Source organism: Brassica oleracea, chromosome C4 (genome assembly GCF_000695525.1).
Source record: "Brassica oleracea var. oleracea cultivar TO1000 chromosome C4, BOL, whole genome shotgun sequence".
NCBI lineage: Eukaryota > Viridiplantae > Streptophyta > Magnoliopsida > Brassicales > Brassicaceae > Brassica > Brassica oleracea.
Window position 1 is genome coordinate 21288147 of NC_027751.1, and position 9471 is coordinate 21297617.

The 9471-nt window shown below is 41.6% G+C and overlaps 2 pseudogenes; both read right to left on the reverse strand.

Annotated features, from left to right (window-relative positions):
• Positions 1 to 266: 266 nt before the first annotated feature.
• On the reverse strand, positions 267 to 2708 carry LOC106338370 (annotated as a pseudogene).
• Positions 2709 to 6695: 3987 nt separating this feature from the next.
• LOC106338371 overlaps positions 6696 to 9471 on the reverse strand; it is a 14024-nt pseudogene continuing 11248 nt past the window's right edge.

A 9471-nucleotide genomic window follows, 5' to 3' on the forward strand; every position in this document is an offset into this window, starting at 1 on the left:
AAAATCATTAAAAATCCTCACCTTATTGCTGATAGTGGAGGTATGACTTTGATGGGCGGCTTCAACAATTGGTCCCTACTGCTAGACTTCAAAACTTGACATCTCATTCAGGCAAGATAAGATGATATCAACAAGTACAAAAATGCCTGTGATGCACAATGAATAACAGTATTAACCTGTTTTGAGTATTGACCAAGTCAACGAAAGGATAACAAAACATGAGATCTCAAAATCTTAGGCTCATGAATTATATATAATAAGAGCTTTTATCGTCCTTGGATCACAGAGTGTGTCAAGTCATTGACAGAGAAAAGATATTTAGACGATGACACATCGTTAGAAGTTTCCATTGAGTTTGCACCGCAAATATTGGCTGCTTTGGAATTGGAAGATCTGTTGTTGAAGTAATCATAGACAGTACTTCAAGAATGTTTGGTCTAGCTGCAGCGTCCTGCTGAACACATAGAAGACCAACCTGAACACATCTTGCAACTTCAATGGCGTTGCAAGAATAATCAAGATCTCTATCCAGAAGATTAGTTCCCCCGGACTCGTACCAAGATTCCCAAGCCTGAATATACTAATAACAAATTTGTAAGGGTGCCTGGAAATGTCTACAATTGAAGAAAAATCAAAATCATTTTTACTTACATATGCAAGAAGGCCTTTGCTCTCATCACCACCAAAGGCGAACCTTGAAATCTTCTTTCCGCTGATGATTTCCAACATCAGAACTCCGAAGCTATAGATGTCAGACTTCTCAGAGAATAACCCTGCCATTGCATACTCTGGAGAGTGGAGACATATATCCACTGTTCAAATATCAAACAGTTTCACCAGATGTTGATTATAGGATGATAAAGAACGAATCCTTGTTAAGGTTTTAGCTGAAGACAGGTTCTTACAAAGTTCCTGCAACCCTTAGAGTGTTGTCCTGAAACTGGGTTCCCTGGAACATCCGAGCCAATCCAAAGTCCGATATTTTTGGGTTCATCTTCTCATCCAGAAGAATATTGCAAACCTTCAGATCTAGGTGAATGACCCTAAGGCGGGAGTCACGGTGGAGATAGAGGAGTCCACGTGCAATACCTTGAATGATGTCGAATCTCTTTGGCCAATCGATCTCAAGCTTTAGAGTTGAATCTAGCCAATAACATAGACTAATATTAGTGACAGTAACACACCAACTATTACCATATAATGAGAAGGAAAAGAGAAATGAAATAAAGGACAGACCAAAGAGGAATATATCAAGGCTTTTGTTCACCATAAACTCGGAAATCAATAGCTTCTCTTCCCTTTCTATGCAGTATCCCAAAAGCCGAACCAAGTTTCTATGTTGTAGTTTTGAGATTAATGTTATCTCATTCATGAACTCCTCTGTACCCTGACCAGAGCTACTAGAAAGGCGTTTAACGGCTATTTCCTTCCCATCTAGCAGGTTTCCCTGGAAGAATAGTTTAAGATAAAATCTGGAGAAGAAGAAATATAGAGAGGAGAAGCAAATAGAACAGAATATAACATACCTTGTACACTGGACCAAATCCACCTTGACCAATCGGAAAGAAATTTACACCTAATATATCTTGTGGCTCGAAATCATTCTTCGATGCATCTTGCACCAGTTAGTGTAAAGCTGATTAAGAACAAAATACTGGGACATGGAAAGAGAACGAGAGAAATAAAGCTGCTAAGGTTTTCACTGTCTCACCATTTTTCCCATTTCTGTATCTCCATAACATATATGCGGCAACAACCAATATCACGAAAATGGAAAGGCTTGAAGCAGTACCAACGATAATCCTGGCTAAACTGCTTTCAGCTGGTACATAAAATTATAAAGAAAGTTGAATCTTCAAAGTAATAACATCTCTAGAAGAAATATGTTTGATTCTTACCCAATTCCGAACGTGCAAGACGGAGGGAGAGAGTTTCCCCACTAGACAAAAAATGAACTGTGTCCAGTAGCTTTCCATTCCACACTAAGCATCCAATCCCACTTATATAGGCAAATGCTGTGCAAGAACAGTTGCGCAGGCAACCTTGGTAGCACATTTTGCATCGAGGAAGCTTGCAAATTGGTGCATATCCGGAGTCTTTACATTGGTCATACGATAGAAGCCGTCTGTCTCTTTGGCTTGAGAGTTCGCCTGGCAAGATAACTGTTTACGTCTCACACACCCACTTGTCCATTTCCTTCTTCTCCACTCCTCATCTGACTTGGGTACAAACCCTTTCATGCATATACACTTCGGGGTACTGGATCTCACACACAAACCAAAAGGCCCGCAGGTACCGTCTAAATCACAATGGTGTTCTGGTTCCGCAAGGTGATGCATCCATCTTTTGCCTTGATCCCAGTATATCTTCATCTCCCCCTCTGATGTTAGGGTAATATACGATAGATTAAAATTTCTTAGCGTGGAATAAGAGAAAGATCCTGTGCCGGTTGCTAAATCTTGGACAACCGTGAATGGACTTACATATGTTTCATCAAACTGTGGAAACCCAGTGAATCTTGTTTCTGCCCATGGACCAGTTCTCCAGTAAGGCAGTGAGTCTCTTCTTATAAGGCCTTGCAAGGGGACTTGTGGTGTAATCTCCGGTGAGAAACTCCCAGGAGATGGATCGCTATTACTTTTCCATGAAGTCAATACACGCTTCGTGCCATGGGAAAGATCATACATCAACGATGAGTGAGGCAGCATAGTATCACCAAGATTCTCGAAGCTTTGCCATATCGTTGTTCCTGAAACATCATCAATAATAAAAAAACGCTGCGTTTTGGTGAGAGAAAAATAAGGCGATTTTGAGTGCGACTGCGATTTGGGTTTTTTAGTTACGATGGAGACGGCGATTCCGCCGGATCTGACGGTTGTTCCGGAAGGAGTTCGGGGGGAAGAGACTGCGGAGGTTGGTAGATCTCAGATCGAGAAGAAATTGGATCAAAGCTGGGTATCTGTAGCTCAAGATAAGAAATCGCTGCGAAAATACGAGGTTGAGATATCGACTAAAGGGGGGAAGCAAAAGGTGGAGATTCCGGATGCGGTGGTCACTGATTCGACGCCGCTGTGGGATGATTTCGTTATAGGAAAGTTTCTGGATCTGGCTCCTCATCTTGCCAAGGTCCACATGGTCCTTAACAAAATTTGGCGATATGGTGATCTATCTGCAAAGGTTGAAGTATACGAAGTAATGCGACAACGATGCAATTCAAAATCTCAGATCCTAAAGCTCGAGAGAAGATTCTAAGGCAGGGTATGTGGAATATTGCAGGGGTTCCGATGGTAGTAACAAAATGGAATCCAAGAATAGAGGAGGAGAAACATGAAGAGGAGTCGATTCCCATGTGGATTCATCTCACAAAGGTCCCTTTGAATATGTTCTCTTGGGAGGGTCTCAGTCTTATTGCTAGTCCTGTGGGAGTTCCAGTAAAGCTACACCCTGAGACAATTGCTTGTTCGAGTTTCAAAGTCGCAAAAGTTTTTGTGAATGTGGATGTGTCTAAAGCATTACCGAAGGAGATGAACTTCTCAAGCAAAGGGAAGGAGTTCATGGTGGAGTTTCACTATCCGTGGCTTCCTTCAAGATGTCAACACTGTGACAAATGGGGTCATGGTGAGAAAGTCTGTTCTCTGAAGAGGAAAGGAAAAGAGAAGGAAGCTAGTTCAGCTTCTAAATCGAAGGAAGTAGAGGGAAGTAAAGAGGTAGTAGATGTTGGAGATACATGTAAGGAAGGAAAAGAGGTTATAATGGGGGAGTCCTCTACTTATAGGGTGGAGGAAGCAGCTCTGAATACAAGAACAGATGATGTGGTGAAATGGCTACAGGTCTCTCCGGGAAAGGTTGGTAGATCGGCTCCGAAGATAGATGACTCTAAAATCCAAATCTCGGCATCAAAGTTTACAGTGTTGAGCATCAATGATGAGTAAGAAGGTGAAATTCCTGAAGAGGCACAAGATTTTGAGACTGATGATTTGGAAGTGGGTGATGAGAAATTGGAGATATTTGAAGAAGAGATGCTGGAAGATAGGTTATTGGAAGGAAGTACAAGAAAGGATAAAGCAAATATGCAGAGAGGTAGAAAGAAAGGCCAGAAGGCTAAAGCTCGTGATGAAAATCCTATTAAGAGCAAAAGGTCTTCTCGACGGAAAAACTAATATGGAGGGGTTCTTCTGGAATGTGCGCGGATTCAACAAATTTTTGAAACATACCATCTTCAAAGAGTGGGTTAGAAGCAGTGATATGAAGTTTGGATGTGTTTTGGAAACTAGGGTGAAAGAAAGGAAAGCGGGAGAAATTTTGAATTCGGTGTTCAAGGATTGGTCAGCAGTGATGAACTATGAACATAGTCAGGGAGGAAGGATTTGGCTAGTTTGGAGAGAGTCAGTTCGTATGACTCATGTGTACAAGTCAGACCAACTTATTACTTGCTCGATAGGGTTTCAAAATGAGGAAGAGTTTTTTTGCTCCTTTATCTATGCGAGCAATGGGGCAGAAGAGAGAAAGGTCTTATGGGGAGATCTATGTGACCATCATTCTTCTCCAATGTTCAAAAACAAAGCTTGGCTGTTAATGGGTGATTTTAATGAGATTCTTGATGGTGAGGAGAGTACTGGGTTCACAAGATTGCTTAGGCCTCCGAGTGGAATGAGAGATTTCCAAAGGATGGTCCTAGATTGTAATCTCTCTGACATGGGATATCAGGGGCCGCTTCATACTTGGTACAACAAGAGGGAAGAGGGTGTGATCTGCAAGAAGTTAGATAGAGTTTTGATGAATAATGCGGCTCTCAATAGGTTCCCAAATGGATTTGCAAAATTTGAGCCAGGGGGATGTTCTGATCACTTAAGATGCAAGATCCATCTGATGCCATCAAGTGAAAAAATAAAACGGCCATTCAAGTATGTGAATGCTATTGGGAGTCTACCGAGTTTCATCCATAATATTGGGAATCTACGGAGGTGCTATTTCACTCAACTTCTGCTATATTCAGATTCTCCAAGAAACTCAAAAACCTTAAGCCTCATATAAGAGAACTGGGAAGAGAGAAGCTAGGGAATCTAACATTGAGAACCAAGGAAGCTTATGGTACCTTATGTGAGAAGCAGAAGAATACTCTGGTGCAACCTACAGAAGTTAGTGTTCATGAGGAAGCGGAAGCCTATGAGAAATGGCTACATATTGCGGGGTTGGAAGAAGAACACCTAAAGCAGAAGGCAAAGCTTCATTGGCTGGAAGTGGAAGACTTAAATAACAAAACATTCCACAATTCTATTAGAGCTCGCAAAGCTCAGAACACCATTCGAGAGATAAGAAGCTCAAATGGAGTTGTTCTTAGAATGCATGAGGAGATAAAAGTGGAGGCAGTGAGATATTTCTCGGAGTTTTTGAACCTGAGCCCGGATAATCATCAAGAAGCTACTGTGGCAGAGTTAAAGGAGCTAATGAAATATAGATGCACGAAAGAAGATTGCAGACAATTGGAGGGTGAGGCTTCAGAAGAGGAAATAAGGAAAGTGTTGTTCTCCATACCTTCACATAAATCTCCAGGGCCCGATGGGTCTCTGAGTGAATTCTTCAGAACTGCTTGGCCAGTCATCGGAGCTGACTTCATTGTAGCAGTTCAATCTGTATTCAAGTATGGGTTCCTGCCAAAAGAAGTCAACTCAACCATACTTGTCTTAGTTCCCAAGAAAGTTGATTCCATGGAGATGAAGGACTATAGGCCCATTGCCTGCTGCAATGTGTTGTACAAAGTGGTGTCAAAGATCTTGGCGAACAGACTGAAGAAGATATTGCCTAGTGTAATAACAAAGAATAAATCTGCTTTCATCAAAGGGAGATTGTTGATGGAGAATGTGCTTCTGGCTTCGGAATTGGTGAAAGACTACCATAAGGATTCTGTTACTCATAGGGGGGTGATGAAGATAAACATATCCAAAGCTTTTGATTCTGTTCAATGGACATTTGTTTTGAGGAGTCTAGAAGCTTTGGGAATTCCGGAGAGGTTCATTAGATGGATTAGGTTGTGTATCACCACTCCATCATTCTCGGTGCAGGTGAATGGAGACTTGGCTGGCTACTTTCAAAGTTCAAGAGGTTTGCGCCAAGGATGCTCACTTTCTCCTTATCTCTTTGTGCTGTGTATGAATGTTCTGTCGCTAAAAATCGATCAAGCAGTGGCAGAGAAGAAGTTCAAGTTTCATCCTCGTTGTAAGTTGCTTTCTATAACTCACCTATGCTTTGCGGATGATATGATGGTGTTTGTGGAGGGGTCAAAAGAGTCTGTTTAGGGAGCTCTATCAGTATTTGATAAATTTGCTGAGTGGTCTGGTCTGAATATAAGCATAGTGAAATCTACATTATATTTAGCGGGGGTCTCTGAGGTGGAGGAAGGGAGAATACTGTCAAATTTTCCATTTGCAAAAGGAGAGCTTCCTGTTAGATACCTTGGTCTTCCTTTGATGACTAAAGCTATGCGTAAACAAGACTATTTCCCGTTGGTTGAGAAGATCAGGGGCAGAATCAGTACCTGGACAAGTAGATTTCTCTCTTATGCCGGTAGACTTCAATTGATTAAATCGGTATTATTGAGTTTGGTGAATTTCTGGGCCACTGTCTATCTTCTTCCTAGTAAGTGTATACAGGAAATAGAGAGTCTTTGTGGGGCTTTTCTCTGGACAGGACCTGAGTTAAAAGTCACGGGAGCTAAGGTGGCTTGGAGTGTTGTATGTCAGACAAAGTATGAAGGAGGATTGAGAATCCGAGCTCTTAAGGTTGTCAATAGAGTTGCTTACATATGCAAGAAGGGTTTTTCCTTATTCGCCATAGCTGAATCTTGAGATTTTCTCTCCACTAATGATTTCTAACAGTAGAACTCCGAGGCTGTAGATGTCTAACTTCTCAGAGAACCTCCCAGTCTATGCATACTCATGAGCCATATATCCTCTGTGCAAATATAAAATTTCTGAATCAAGTTTGATATATTATTATGACTATGAATGTTTTGGAAATGGATTCTTACAAAGTTCCTACAATCCTGCGAGTGTGGTTCTGATATTCGGTTCCCTGATACATCTGAGCAAATCCAAAATCTGATATTTTTGGGTTCATCTTCTCACCAAGAAGGATATTGGCCACCTTCAGGTCTCAGTGAATGACTTTGAGGCATGAATAACGGTGGAGATAGAGAAGTCCGCGGGCAATACTTTGGATGATACTGAATCTTTTCGGGTAGTCAATCTTGAGCTTTCTTCTTGGATCTAAGAGTACGGTGTTAAAAATATCAGAATTCTATACAAAGTGGAAAACTGATGAAAGTAAAGGAATGAGGCAAAAATGGATCATGCAAAGAGAAAAGTGTCAAGGCTTTTGTTCACCATAAACTCATAAATCAACGGCCTCTCTTCTATCTCTCCCCCCTCTGAACCCACTGCTCCAAATCAAAATGGACCGCAACCTACGGCCTAGACTCCCCAACCTAAGAATCCAGAAACAACCCAGGCCCAACCAACACCACAAACAGAAAACTAGGCCCAATCAATAACAGAAGACCCGGCCAAAGTCTCACAACCTATAATTCATTGCCCATCCCCTCTTCTTCGTCATTATCCTCTTCGCCATCGTCCTCAGCTCAACCATTAAACAACCCAGAAATTGAACCAAATCAAAACAATATCCATCTAATGCTGACTCGCGCCAAAGCTGGAATTCGAAAACCCAATGAAAAGACCTCTATGCCTCCAACCTAACCCAAAACACTGAACCCAAAACGATTAATCAAGCTCTAGCGGTTGAAAAATGGCGTCAAGCAGCCATGAAAGAATTCAATGCTCAAATCACGAATCACACGTGGGAGCTTGATCCACCACCATCACAGAATGTTACCATTGTTGGTAATCGATGGCTCTTCACGACAAAATACAACCCTGACGGTACGGTTCATTGTCCCAAAGTTCATCTGGTAGCCACAGGCTACAATCAACGTCCAGGCCTCGATTATGCTGAGACACTCAGCCCCGTCATCAAGTCCACGAATATACGAATAGTTCCCAGGGTAGCGGTTGATGCAACTGGACAATTCGACAAGTAGACGTCAATAACACTTTTCTCCAAGGTACTTTGTCAGATGAAGTTTACATGTCACAATCTAAAGGCTTTGTTGATATTGATAGACCGCACCATGTTTGCTGCTTATGCAAGGCCATTTACGGTCTCAAGAAAGCGCCCATAACGTGGTATGTTTAACTCCAAGCCTATCTCATTCAGTCTGGTTTTATTAACTATGTTTCCGACACGTCGTTTTTTATCGTCAACCTTGGGAAATCAGTGGTCTATGTTCTAGTGTATGTTGACGACATACTTGTGACTGGAAATGATAACAACCTCATCCAACAAACACTTAATGCTGTTGCTCAACGGTTCTCAGTCAAAGATCATGAAGAGCTACACTATGTTCTTGGCATTGAAGTCAAGCGTAACAAGAAGGGTAGGCACTTATGTCAGAGACGCTACATGTTGGATCTCTTGGAACAAACCAACATGCTCAACGCAAAACCCGTCACCACTCCAATGGCAACATCTCCAAAGTTGACTCTGTTCTCTGGCAAACATATTTTGGATCTTACAGAAGAGCGGCGGGTGGTTGGAAGTCTGCAATATCTAGCATTCATTCGTCCGGATCTCTAGTATGCGGTTAATTGACTTTCACAGTTCATGCATGCTCCAACCGTCGATCATTGGAATGCAGTTAAGAGAACTCTGCGATACTTAGCAGGCACTACAGATCATGGCATTCTACTCTGCTGCAACAACTCCATGGTTCTTCATGCATTTTCAGATGCGGACTGGGATGGTGATGCTGATGACTACGTGTCCACAAATGGGTACATTATTTACATTGGTCATCATCTGGTCTCTTGGTCCTCCAAGAAGCAGAATACGATTGCTCGATCATCTATGTAGGCAGATGATACCACTCATATTACCCTAGGGAGTGAATTACTCTCTCAAATAAGAGGTTTAATTGCAGTACTTAGGGATTGAATCCACAAGGAGCTAGGGAACCTATTAAATCTAGTAAATTATTAATTCTAAGTGTTTGTTGTTTTATGGTTTAAAAGTAAATAGCAATCCTAATTGAGCAAGTCTATTGCTCGACTAACAAGATGATTGGGGTGTAACTTATTTGAAGATATTAGATGCAGGGTTTCTATTCAGGTGTTGGAGATTATAATAATCCTATAGATGCCTAACAGTTGCATGCATGATATATTAGAGCTCAACTCCTTAATCACAGTGATCAGCGATGGCAATGTTTCACTGGTTAACTAACTAGATCTTGGATCTCAACTATCGTCTTTTGATCACAAGAAAGTGTCGATCGATGGTCCTATAGGGATATCAATCGATACACCTTTCGCAAATATCGATCGATTGCCAGAAGACAATATCGATCGATGCTTCTAG